The sequence below is a fragment of the Zalophus californianus genome, chromosome 4 (genome assembly GCF_009762305.2).
Source record: "Zalophus californianus isolate mZalCal1 chromosome 4, mZalCal1.pri.v2, whole genome shotgun sequence".
NCBI classification, from domain to species: Eukaryota; Metazoa; Chordata; class Mammalia; order Carnivora; family Otariidae; genus Zalophus; species Zalophus californianus.
The window spans coordinates 141376876-141391422 of NC_045598.1; the positions used below are offsets into that span (position 1 = coordinate 141376876).

At 36.9% G+C, this 14547-nt stretch overlaps 1 protein-coding gene across 7 annotated transcripts in view; it reads left to right on the plus strand.

Annotated features, from left to right (window-relative positions):
• The window catches only part of RALYL (RALY RNA binding protein like), a 685749-nt gene that overhangs the window by 137724 nt on the left and 533478 nt on the right, over positions 1-14547 (plus strand). The window lies entirely within an intron of this gene.

Genomic DNA, 14547 nt, shown 5'->3' on the forward strand with positions numbered 1-14547 from the left:
AGCCATCTTAACTCCATATTTATCGAACACCTAATAATATTTTAGGTTTTTAAGGATTTCCCCTTAAAATGTCTCTAAGTTTATTATTTTAGGACTACCACCTATTTCCCTATTGTTGCTGGCTGTTGTGTCTGTCTTCCTAGTCACCTTTAAAAGAGGATCTAAGAGCTGAGACAGACTCCGATGGAAGCATGCCCAAATAATGGCAGCAAAGATGCGTCCCCGGAGGCCATTCTTTGGATTCAAAGAAGAGCCGGAGGGGAGGAGGAGTGACCTGGAAACTAAACTAAGATCCAGAAGTGAACCCAGACAATTAAATCTTGCAGAAGGTCCCTTGGTGATTTCCCTAAAAATACATCAGCTGTCCTGTTATTTTAAGCCACTTAGGCATGAAAGCAGACTGTATTCTAGTACCATCCTGAGCTGAGGAACAACATTTCCAGAAGGGGAGAGGAAAACAGAAATACTCTCAAATATTTTACGGAAGAGTAATCATAGCTATTTTAGACTCTGTTTGCCTTCGGTTAATTATGTGCTACTTATTTTTTTGTTTGGGCCTTTTCTCCCCTTTTCTCTTCCAGGAGAATAGTCTTACCCAACTTCAAATTAACTTTTTTTTTTTTTTTAAAGATTTTTATGGTAAGAACACTTAACATGAGATCTATTCTCTCAACAGATTTTAAGTGTAGAGTACATTGTTGTTGACTGTAGGTACAGTACTTTACAGACTGTCTCTAGAGTGTGTTCATCTTACTTTACCGAAACTACATGCCCAGTGATTAATAACTCCCCTTTTTCCTCTTCCCCCTAGATTCACATTTTAAATAAACAATTCAAAGCCTTGCCTTGTGTGCTATGCAGGACACCTAACTTCATTGTTTTAATTATTTGATCACTCTTTCATGAATATCAGATAAAGTGCCCAGTAAAAACCCGACAGATCATCCATGCCCTTAAATATTAGTGGCCTTCTTGTAAATAAAATACCCTGTGTTAGGTTAAGATGAATTAAAAACAAAGTCAATTCCCAGAAAGTTCTCCATCTAATAAGAAAAATAATGCATGCATATTAGAAACAGCTAAAATAGAAAAATAGTAGGAGGGGCACAGATAAAGTCGTCTGACTCTGGACCATCCATTGTCTATTCTCATTTTCCTGGTAATAGACCATGGGGATTTTCCTTATCTTCCTTATATGGCTAGGTCAACAGTGATACCTCCTTCATACAGGTGGGTAGGTCCAGGAAGCTGGCTGACTCCTTTATTTCCAGAAAAAGTTCTGACATGCTCTGGCTTGGATCAGATGAGTTTCACTTTCTAGAATTGAGTCCAACAGTTTATATGGGGAATTGGTTGCTGTGAGATAGCTGTCTTTAGAAAAGTCAGTGGTTTGCACACTTTTGGATTTAGTTAATCGCTAGAGTATACACCTCAATAGCAAATATCATTTTTTAGAATTTGACCAGAAAGACTAACTCTAGGGAGTTTATATTTTATCTTAAAAAAAATAAATTTTAGCACTTTTAGCTCACCATATTCAACATTTTAGATCATTTATATACTTGATCATCAGAAAAAACAATATTGGCTGATAGAAAGTTGAATTCCTGTCTTCTCTCTGTCTACCACAGTAGGGCTTCTAGCCAGCTTTCTGGTATTCACATGGGGGGAAATCGCATTTCCTGGTTGCACTTGGTTCCTGTCAAGCTGAATATGCTTTCATTTTGACACCTACATTCTTCCTTTAAATTTCATGCCATTTGCATGGATATCTGGGTATATATGGGAAATCTTTGACTTATTCTATCTACACTATTGCAGAATTAATTATTTCTACATTGGCTTTGGGTACAATGGGAGCACTGAGAGTTTGAGGAAAGAGAATTTGTTTTTAGGCCATTCTTCTAGAGTTAAATGCATTAATCATGATAGAAAATTTCCTTTTAGATTTTATATTTATTTAAATAATCTGACATTGGTGAATGGTAGCATGTGGGATAAATGTAGAAGAAATACTTAACAGTGTTTTTATCCTGGATGCCAACATCATAGAATATATTTTAATAAGCTTTTTGTACCTTTAGTGCTCTCTAAATGATATCCTGTTCCACATAAAACTTGCCCTTCTCACCATCATTTTTGATGTAGCTGTCCTCCAATTTGGTTGGATTTACGGAATTAGAGGGTTAAGTTTTTTCTATTCAAAGAACTTAGTAACAAAAGAAAACAAATCTAACTCATGTGTCTTGAGGAAGAAGTTTTCCTTCTTGCTCTTTTCAATGAATGTTTTACCTATTTCCAGAAAATGTAGACTTATACTTTCTAGTTTCTGATTTGTTAAAATATATTAAGAGGTACAAATGACATAAAAAAAAAGGTCCTCATCAGGTTAGTCACATGCAAAATAAAAATCACAAGGGGTCATATTAGGAGAAAAATTTACTACAAACATGTCATTGTGTGGATAGATTCAGATACAATACAAGGTAAGGGTGAACCCTTAGTTTTGGTAATGAGATTCTGACACAATCACTCGAGCTATGAATTTGGTGAGTGGGGCTGTGGATTTCCAGATTCTTGTTGACTAACGAAAAATATTTTTCCCCTAGCTTTACATTCCAAAGTCAACTGCCTTGAACTTTGTGGACTGCAGGCTGTCATCTGATTGCTCCTTCATATAGAACAGTTGATTAAGCTTCATGCTAAATAAAGCTTATGAAAGCTATGAAAATGTCCTGTCTCTAGAATACTTCAAGTACCACTCAATCCTGTAAATTTCTGTCCTAGCCAATACTTTCCTTTATTAGCTTTCCTAGAATGGTCCTCTTTGGTGAGACTCAAGAGTGATTTTTTTTTTTTTTAATACTTAAAAAAAAAACAAACAGTTAACTTATTGGAATACCTGGGTGACTCAGTCAGTTAAGCATCTGACTTTGGCTCGGGTCACGAACCCAGGATTCTGGGATTGAGCCCCACATCAGACTCCTTGCTCAGCGGGGAGCCTGCTTCTCCCTCTCCCTCTGCTGCTCCCCTTGGTTATGCTCTCTCTCTCTCTTTCTGACAAGTAAATAAATAAAATCTTAAAAAAAAATTAACTTATCATTCCCCCCAAACTATAGAACTAGCTTAAGAACATAGAAAACATGTTACTTCCTACATAAAAAGAAGATAGACTCAAAACATACCGTTTCTATCTCTAATTAAATCCATTCCACTTCTGGAGAAAGCCAAAAGAAACACTTTTTTATGGTGCATTCCACATTTTACCTGGCTCTTTTTCTTTGGACAGGAACCTGATTAGGCTAAGGATTTTGAAATTAGTATAGAAGTCAGATTATTCATGTGTTTTTAGAACCAACCCCTTAAGGGCACGTAGGTGGCACAGTCAGTTAAGCATCTGACTCTTGGTTTCGGCTCAGGTCATGATCTCAGTGTCATGAGACGGAGCCCCACATCAGGCTCTACACTCAGCGTGGAGTTTGCTTGAAATTCTCTCTCCCACTCCCTCTCCCTCTGCCTCTCCCGCTCATGCTCTCTGTCTCTCAAATAAATCTTAAAAAAAAACTCTTAATTCTACTATAAAATCCAATATTACAAATATATAAAAGTACCTTGTCCTCTTCAGCCTTATATTGTCCCATCCTAGCCTTTGCTGTTAAGCTTTCAGTCACATGGGTCTTGTTTCAACTTCTGATGCTCATTTGTCTCTTCACTCATGCATTCTGCTTCTTGGTCTTTGTATTTACTCTTCCCTCTTTCTCGATTGTCATGCCCCAGTTGTTTGAATAGCTGCTTTTTCATTTTATTCAGAACTAGACTCAAATGTAATCTCCATGAAACATACTACCCCCTCCCCACTATCTAATTACTTCAGTATGTTTTATTTTTTCACAGCACTTAACACTATCTAGAGCTATGCTGTCCAGTATGGTAGCCACTACCCACATGTAACTCTTTAAATTTGAAATTGTTAAAATAAATAAAATGAAATTGAAAATTAAGTTTCTCAGTCACATTAGCCATATTTCAAGTGTTCAGGAGCCACATGTTGCTAGTGGTACTGTATAGTATAGTTCAGATCTAGAACTATTATGCTCAGGTATTTATTTTTCTAGCTCTCCATGTATACTTCTCCCACCTCTTGTTTTGCTTCCCTCAAATGGAATATAAACCCCAGGAAAAACTGAGCTTGTTTATCTCTTTCACTAGTGTTTCTGCAAGCCAGGAGTAATGTCACAAATAATAGATTCTTGGTGAACATTTGCTCAATAAATAATTAATGAATATTAAAGAGCAGAAGGAATGGCTTTCAAATGTGCTGTTCCAGAGTAGTGTTCAACATTTAGAAGGACGTTTCTCGATATTGAACTGATTTAACAGGGGGGAAGAAAAAACAAAAAAGAACTTATGCTGTAATTCACTTTGTGCAGTTTAATTTTGACCTGTTTGTCTTGGAGGATTCGTTAGTAAGTAGCATTTTCGGGGCACCTGGGTGGCTCAGTTGGTTGAGTGGCCAACTCTTGATTTTGGTTCAGGACGTGATCTCAGGGTCAGGAGATGGAGCCCACATCGGGCTCTGTGCTCAGTGGGGAGTCTGCTTGAGGACTCTCTCCCTCTACCCATCCCCCACTAGTGTACATGCATGCACTCTCTCTCTCTCTAAAATAAATAAATCTTAAAAAAAAAAGTAAGTAACATTTCCTAAATAGATGTTCTGTGGATATTTTGCTGAGTTTATCTTTGATATTGTACCCACTTAGGCGCGACTGGGTGGCACAGTTTGTTGAGGGTCTGAGTCTTGGTTTTAGCTCAGGTCATGATCGCAGCATCATGAGATCAAGCCCCACTTCAAGCTCCATGCTTAGTGGGGAGTCTGCTTGAGTTACTCTCTCCCTCTGCCCCTACCAACCAGGGTACATTCTCCCTCCCTCTTTCTCCCTTTCTGTCTCTCAAATAAATAAATCTTTAAAAAATATACCCACTTAAAATAAAGCATTATAACAACATCCCTTTCCAGGTTAAAATCCTCAGAGTATCTTAGTGTTTTGTTATTGTCATTGGTTTGATTTGGTTTGGTTTTTAATCATTTTCTGGCTATAAGTAAAGCTGGGCATCTTATGCTTGTTAGTTATTCGTAATTTCCCCTATCTAGGTTGACTTCTTAACTCCTTCCAAAGGTTCCCATTAGACTGGGGAAGGAGTTTTTGTTGTTGTTTTTGTTGTTTTAAGGAAACCAAGAATAGAATATTGTTGGGTGTTATGGACTGAATGTTTTTGTTTTCTTAAAATTCATATGTTGAAGCCCTAACCCCCTCATTCAATGGTATTTGGAGATGGGGCCTTTGGGAGGTAATTAGGGATAGGTGAGGTCATGAGGGTAGAGCCTCTTTTTTTTTTAAAGATATTTTTTATTTGTTTATTTGACAGAGAGACAGAGAGCACAGGTAGGCAGAGGGGCAGGCAGAGGGAAAGGGAGAAGCAGGCTCTCCGCTGAGCAGGGAACCTGATGCGGGGCTCGATGCCAGGACCCTGGGATCATGACCTGAGCTGAAGGCAGACACTTAACCGACTGAGCCACCCAGGCGCCCCGAGGGTAGAGCTTCTTGATGGGATTTGTGCTCTTAACAGGAAGAGACACAAGAGGGCTTTCTTGCTCTCACTTTGTCTGCACATGCACAAAGAAGAGAACTTGTGAGCACACAGTGAGATAGGAACCAACTACAAACCAAGAGAAGAGACCTCAGAATGAAACCCACCTCAATGACACTTTGATCTTAGACTTCTAGCTTTTGAACTGTGAGGAAGTGAGTTTCTGTTGCTTATATCACCCAATCTGTGGTATTTCCTTATGGCTGACTTAGCTAAGACACTGGGGAAAGAGGGAGGAAAAGAGGAAGGAGAGAGGAAGGTTCCAGGCCCATATCCCGGACCCAACCTGACCATCTTTTCTCTAGAAACCCTTTCCCTTGCACCTCCCTCCTTAGAGATAAATCTGTTGTTTTAGGGTAATACTTCTTTCCTGAGGAAAGTTAACTTCCCCTTAATCATCCTATCTAGAGAAACATAACCTAAAATAAGGAATCTTTGCTCCTGACCTTGATCCTCTTTTGGAGCAGAGTTGAAGACAAAGGATAGAAGAAGATAATACTCATTTTTCACTTCCTTATAACTTTTATTTTGATATGATTGCACACTTTAAAAGGTACAAAATTCATACAAAGAACTACATGCCCTTTACCTAGAATTATCATTTGTGTACATTTTCTTTTATTTGCTTTATCATTCTGTCTCTCCACTCACATATATTAATATTAAAATTTTTGAGAATATATAATTTAACAGTAAATTGGGAGTAAATTGCAAACTTCATGTTCCTTTACATGTAAATGCCTCAGCATATTTTTCCTAAGAACAAGGACATTTTCTCATTAATAATTAGAATTTTAAAAAAAGATTTATTTATTATTTGAGAGAAAGAGAGAGCATGAGCATGGTAGAGAGGGGCAGAGGGAGTGAAAGAATCCCAAACAGACTCCCTATATATAATATATAATATATATTAAATATTATATCAATTTTTAATTTAAAAAATTAATTTAACTTTTTGTACTAAATTAAATTACATACAGTTAACCCCATGAACAACATGGGTTTGAACTGTGTGGGTCCACTTATATGCAGACTTTTACAGGATAGTACTGTAAATGTATTGTGTTCCTTATGATTTTCTTAATAACATATTTCTCTAGCTTACTTTATTACATACTATATTCATATAATACATATAATATATAAAATATGTGTTAATTGGCTGTTTATGTTATTAGTAATGATTCTGGTCAACCCTGTGGGGGGTTAAATTAAGTTTCGGGGGGGAGTCAATAATTATACATGGATTTTTAACTTTGAGGGGGATCGGCGGCCCTAACCCCCACATTTTTCAAGTGTCAACTTTATACAACTTATAATAAAATAATTGTATAATTATAAATATCAAGAACTTTAACATTTATACAACAGCATTATCTAATCCACAGTCTATATATAAATTTCATCAATTTTACCTTTAATATGTCTTATGTTTTTTTCCCCCAAATCATCCAGTCCAGGATCATGCACTGTATTTGGTTGTCATGTCTCTTTATTTTATCTTAATCTGGAACATTTCCTCAGGTCTTATTTGTCTTTCTTGACCTTGACATTTGGGATAATATGAAGAATAAATTCTAAAATGTTTGACATTTTGTTCTATTAGTGCGTTCACTAGTCCATTTGCATTACAGTCAAAATTCGAAACCTCTCCTAAGTTAAACCCTTTGCTTTTATCCAACTCAGGCCTATTTTTTGACGGGATGCCAATAGTGGGGAAGGGAGACGGTCAGCTTATTTTCTGCTCTCCCCTCTGTATTTCTTTAGTTTTCCTTTCATTGCTTTCCATCCTTACCCAGCTACCTCTTGTTCTTGACTTCCTTCAAGTTAGCAGTGGGGAGAGGTGAGGGGCAGGCAGTAGCAAAAGCCATACTTCGCTGCTATCCTGTGGTTAGCATTACTCCTCAGTGGGCCATACTGAGTTCAAACAGATTCTAATGGAGCATATCTGTCGTCGTCAGAGATTCCTCACTAGAGCTGCTTTTTTTTTTTTACATGTAAACCTATTACATTTATTATGTATTACATAAAATAACATTTTTTTGATGTAGTGTTCCATGATTCATTGTTTGTGCATAACACCCAGTGCTCTACACAGAATGTGCCCTCTTTAATACCCATCACCAGGCTAACCCATCCCCCCACCCCCCTCCCCTCTAGAACCCTCAGTTTGTTTTTCAGAGTCCATTGTCTCTCATGGTTCGTCTCCCCCTCCGACTTACTCCCCTTCATTCTTCCTCTCCTGCTATCTTCTTCTTTTATTTTTCTTAACATATATTGCATTATTTGTTTCAGAAGTACAGATCTGTGATTCAACAGTCTTGCACAATTCACGGCGCTCACCATAGCACATACCCTCCCCAATGTCTATCGCCCAGCCACCCCATCCCTCCCACCCCCCACCACTCCAGCAGCCCTCAGTTTGTTTCCTGAGATTAAGAATTCCTCATATCAGTGAGGTCATATGAAACCTGTCTTTCTCTGATTGACTTATTTCACTCAGCATAACACCCTCCAGTTCCATCCACATCGTTGCAAATGGTAAGATCTCATTCTTTTTGATGGCTGCATAATATTCCATTGTGTATATGTACCACATCTTCTTTATCCATTCTTCTGTCGATGGACATCTTGGCTCTTTCCACAGTTTGGCTATTGTGGACATTGCTGCTATAAACATTGGGGTGCACGTACCCCCTTCAGATCCCTACATTTGTATCTTTGTGGTAAATACCCAGTCCTCACTAGAGCTTCTGACTACAACAACATCTCTCCTCTTGCTGGCCATGTAGGACGTATTCTCAGCTTCTGGGTGTGATGAATACATCTCTATCTTCTGTTTGCGGATGTCTCCTTGCTCCTGGATGAAGTTATCTCAGTCCAGTATTCTTTTGCATGGCTGACATCCATTTACTCCATGGAAAACAAGCATCTTCCTCTCTGTTGTCTTTGGAAGCACAGCTGGTTTCTAATATGGTTGCTTATTCTTCTTGTAGAGCTGAGCAGGCAATTGCATTAAGTTTCTCTTAAAATATTTTGGGGCCATGAGTCAGAAACATAATCCCCAAACTCTAAGGGACACATATCAAGCTTTCAGCATGTTCCACTGGACTCTCTCTCACCTGACTAGAGGTGAAGGGAAGTAATCTTCTCCCTTCCTTCCCCCAAGGGGATCAGAAAAAAAAAATACCATTCACTTCAACTACTCCAAAGAAAAGAGCGATTTAATATTTCCGACATCTATCTTTCCTCCCTTCCTCCCTCCCTCCCTCCCTCCTTTCTTTCTTTCTTTCTTTCTTTCTTTCTTTCTTTCTTTCTTTCTTTCTTTCTTTCTTTCTTTCTTTCTTTCTTTCTTTCTTTCTTTCTTTCTTTCTTTCTTTCTTTCTTTCTCTTTCTTTCTTTCTTTCTTTCTTTCTTTCTTTCTTTCTTTCTCTTTCTTTCTTTCTTTCTTTCTTTCTTTCTTTCTTCTTTCTTTCTTTCTTTCTTTCTTTCTTTCTTTCTTTCTTTCTTTCTTTCTTTCTTTCTTTCTTTCTTTCTTCTTTCTTTCTTCTTTCTTTTCCTTCCTTCCTTCCTTCCTTCCTTCCTTCTTTCCTTCCTTCTTTCCTTCTTTCTTTCTAGAGAGGGGAGAGTGTGGGCAGGGGCAGAGGGAGAGAGGGAATCTTAAGTAGGCTCCACACTCAGCGTGGAGTTTGACACAGGGCTCGATCCCAAACCATGAGGTCATAACCCAAGCCAAAATCAAGAGTCAGACGTCAACCGACTGAGCCACCCAGATGCCCTGACATGTATCTTTTATAACCTTCTTTAACCTATGCTCTGGAAAGGAACATAGGTCTGAGTGTCACAATACCCAACTTGGCCACATACTTTGCCTGCCCTACCTGGGGTCGAGCCTTGCACTTTGGAATGTGGGAGTACATGCCCTGTTGTTTTCTCATTGCTTTTAGGGGCTTTAGTAAAAACTGAAATAGAGCCCCATGTAACATCCAGTATAGTGATTAGTTCTTCCAGAGGCAATTCAACAAACCTTTGCAGCTTCTGTCTTCTTAGAAAAACAAACATGAAGTTTAACTTTCTAATGGAATATCCTTGTATATGAATAAGAACACTAAGACTAATAACCCTAATAGTCTGGCATACCACATTTGTGCACTTTAACTGAAAGTGTAAAAACATCCTGTAATACTTCCTGTATTTTTAGAGATCATTTGGTTACACGACTATAATAGTTACTTCTCTGCATAGATGACAGGAGAATTTTCTCTCAGGCTTTACTGCCAAAAATAATTAGACTTTTCCTAAGTAGCAGATTTTTTTTTTATATTATGGACACTGCAATTGAATGTTTCTCACTTGTGATGACCACTGTACTTACTGGAGCTAATATATAGATGTTCATGTCTAGAAAATGTGCAAAATCCACAAGATACATGTTTTGTCTATGGTTACAATCTAGGCTTATTTTTCTTTCCTTCTTTTATCTTTCTTTGAATTTCTTCACTTTTTCTTCACTTACAGTCTGGCGTTTAAAAAAATCCTTTTTGCAACAAAGTATGCATTAATTTATCGAGAGGATAGATATTAATATTTTATTTCCTATCAGGGAAGGACCTCATTTCCATTGTCCACATGCTTTAGGGACAGGGATAGAATCATTTTAAAGTATATAAAAGGTAATTGTTCTTAAATATCCTTTAGAGTGGTTGGGGAATCATTTAAAATATGACAAGACAAATCTGTAATTACTAGGACATTTTTGTATCTTTCTTTAGATGACAAACTCTAAAGAAACAAGCTTTCTTTTTCATGGTTTTAAACAGCTTCAGCTGATAGTTTAAACAGAGCCACAGGGATGCCTGGGTGGCTCAGTCGGTTAGGCATCTGCGTCTGCCTTCGTCTCAGGTCATGATCCCAGGGTCCTGGGATCAAGTCCCCATGTCAGTGGGGAGTTTGCTTCTCCCTCTAAATCTCTGCCCCTTCCCCCACTCATGCTCTCTCTCTCTCTCTCTCTCAAATAAATAAATAAAATCTTAAAAAAAAATAAACAGTTCCACAACCATAACTGCAGCTGACACCAAAAACTGTGAGGGCCATCCATTTAAGAGGTCCACGGTTGAGCCATGTGCAGTGCAGAGGAACAGAAGCAGAAATTATACTGCACACTTACCTGAGCTTAAGAGAGAAGGGCCCTCTGTAGATGGGTTTGAACACCAATAAATTTACAACAAGTTAATTATAAGACTGAAACCTATACATGGATTATTGTTTGCTCATTTTTTAAAATTTTGGTGATAATTATGCTGTGTGTGTGTGTGTGTGTTTGTGTGTACACATCTGTGTCTGTGTTTATGGTTGTCTTAATAGGCTTGTTGTTGGGCTTTTCAAAGCAGAGCTAGCAATTGGCTGTGTCTGGTGTCTGATAATCTTTGAAAAGGGTTAATTCAATTATTACATTTTTACTTGAAGCCTACATCACAGATTTACACACAACTGAAAACAAGACTGTTACTATTTTATTTTCAGTGTTGAGTGCGTATTTGATTCATTTCAATGTTGTTAGAAAATTAATATGGCATTATTTGTCTGATGATGTTTCCCATTGTATTCACTATAGAAATGGGGCTAATAATGCCAGCCCATTCAAAGAATATAGCTTCAGGAATGAAGGTTGTTTTTTTTTTCCCCTTCATATCAAAATGGTAGTTTTCTAATAGAGATACTGAATGTTGTGTATTCAAATATCTTTAAAGGAATAGTTAATTCAGAATTGAGTGCAAAGAAGCTGCAGAAGATTATTCATCCATGTAGATACAATTATACTGTGGTAGATAATGGATTTGTGTTATTTTTAATGTCTATACATGGCTACAGTGGAGACTGAAGTTGTTTTTATAACTGTTCAGTACCTTGAACGAAAGAAAAGTATGACAGTAGAAAGCATCTGATAAATTAAATGTGACATGTTTTTTATCCATATAAAATGGTTTCTGAGCAGCTGGTAATTGTGAATATTTTAGCAGTCTTTTTTGATGTGGAATACTTCTTCTGTGTTCAACACTAATGAGTTGTGAGTTGTACTTCATCAAATTGACAGTTTCCTTACTTTTGTAAATAAGAATGTGATACACCTTATAAAAGCTGGTAAAAGATACTCAACTCACCATGTAAGCACATGGCATTTTCTCTTTTTCTACATTTTACCACAAACTTTCCTCTAAGGGAAGATACGATAAAGGTTAGCATTCACAGCGTGCTTAATAAATTCCAGCATCATGCCAGGTACCATAACATATACTCTCCACGAGATAATTATTACAGCTAAAATCAGCTCAAAGAAAGCAATGAAACTGTGAGTTGGCTAAAATAGTAAATGAGTGCACCAAGAAATCGCAGATTCTTTAAAGTGTTTTCATATGAAATGCTTGTCTTTGTTGTTGTTCTTAATATAGTTTACTGTTAGAAAGTAAAAGATACCTTACATTCCTCCAACTTTTATGAACCTTTAAAGAATATTTTTACAGTGCTAGTCTTTGTAATAATCCTGTGAAGTAGGAAGTTTATGCACTGTTCTCATTTTATAGGTGAGGGAAGTGACTTAGGGAGGAGTATGAGTCGCAGAGTGGGACCATAGTGAAGATTCTAGTGCTTTAATATATAGTATTATTTTTACTAAGTGATAGAAAGAAATTAATCCAACTGTACTAGTAACATGGAAGCTCTAGAACAAGAATTATCCAAAGAAAACTAAAGATGTTAAGATCAATTAATCAAGAACTATTTTTTTAAGTGTAACAGCCTGAAATTGGCTGTGGTACTGGAACGAAAAAAACAAAAAAAACAAAACTGATTATTATTATTTGCAGTATTCAGTTAATTCATTCTCTGGGGGAACATTATACATTAAGACTTGTAATAAAACAAGCACAAAATGGTAAGCTTTGAGCGGGGATGAAACTTTGTGTTCAGCTTGTATAGCTGAACAAGTTCAGCTACTGCCAATCTTCCAAATCAACCAGCCCTCTTTGATCTGTTTTATACTTCAGGATTCTACATAATATTACCCTGAAAAAAAGAGGTCCAATGCCAACAAACACATTGCCTGACCACTAATCATCCATATCTTCAGGAAAACTTCCAGTAATAATTTAGACTCTCACTAATAGACTTAATAATGATGACAACTTATACTTTTAAAAGAAGGTGACTGTTTTCCAAAGAATTTCACTTTGATGCTTCTGAAAATATGTCATAAGTGGTAACCCCCATATCCTTTCCCAAACAAGGGCCTCAAAATTCTAAATAGCATAAAAGAAACCTCTTTTATAAAGATACCGATGAGCTCACAGATAATTAAGGGACATCCTCAGAAGCTAAATACCCAAAACCAGGGTAGGTCAGACATGATTGAAAGTGAGGTGAGCCCATGGTTAAGGCAGAATTGAGGTCAATCTCACTCCAGAGGCTTGTGATTTCCCATTTGCCGATGTGAACAAAATGGCAGCTTAGTCTACTGCATAAACGTGAACTACCAAAAGACTGTCACCTAGATAGAAAAGAAAACAATTTATTTATCAGCATGGGGAAATGACAAGGAAACTTGCAGTTAGCTGAAATCTACTTTTGGCTTTTCTAGTCCTGCTTGCAGGAAGACTTAATGCAAGTCTTGGGCTTCTTCATGAAGTCACTCCTTTACTTTATAAGACAAGTATCATGTCTCTGCCAAGGCTTGGTTTTTCTAGACTAAACATTACCATTTTCTTCAAATATATTTAGGTGGCATGGTCTTTAGTATCAGAAAATCACATTAACCTTCTTCTTGGTTAAACTTGCAGGTTAGCATGTAGAAATTCTGTGTTCAAATTCTAGCTCTTTGAATCCAATTTCCTTGACTCTAAAATTGGGATAATTGTTTGAAACATAAATGAGGTTAGTAGACATATAAACCAGTTTTAAAGAACACTATTGTTTAATACATTTCACTGTAACTTAAAGTCACTATTCACATCACTATGGCATAATAATAAATATCCATCATTTGAAAGTTGTTGAAAGTTGGAGTCAGCCTTGGGTTTTTGAGTTACAACTCTTAGCATTAACTTCTATGGGAACCTGGAAAATTCACTTAGTATCTTTTCCCTCAGTTTTCCCATGTGTAGCATATGCTAGACAATAATAGGTCATACTTCATACAATTGTAATGAGGGCTTAATTAAATTACACATTAGATTAATTAACACAGAGCATGGCACATGTTAAAGATTAGATGTTATTATTGTCATCGTGACTATATAGGTGACAAAAATTTGTTAATCAGATTGACAAAAATATTGTTAATCAGATTCATTGAATCAAATGAAATATAAACACACACACACATATACACACACACTAAAGTCGATATAATTTACTTATGGGGAGCTACACTGTTACTCAGGAAACCATTACTCTGAAAATAATAAAAAGATAAAAAGAGAAGAGTCGGTTACAAGCCAGGCAAGTTCACAGTAGCAAAGATTGTTAAGAACACCTTGACAGTGAGGGAGGGTGTGGAACCTTGTTTAAAATATATTTATATATATCTCAAAAAGCATGATCCTCCCAAATCATTTAGTGTGAGAATAGCCAGGCAAAAACACATTAATTGCTGTGAAGGCATCAGCACACAGATAACAGAAGAATATTTAATAACTTTCACATAAAATGAACATTAACAAACTGAAAGCTTTAGCATTTAAAGGGGTGAGTTTCCATTGTCTAAAGAAATCACTGAAGTAGGTGTTTATTTCCAAATGATGATGGATAAGTCAACAGTTTCTGTAATTGCTTACCGAACAGATAAATGTTTGACCTAGACTTCATATGCCAGTTACTCTTAAATGTGGTACAGCGGAATCCATC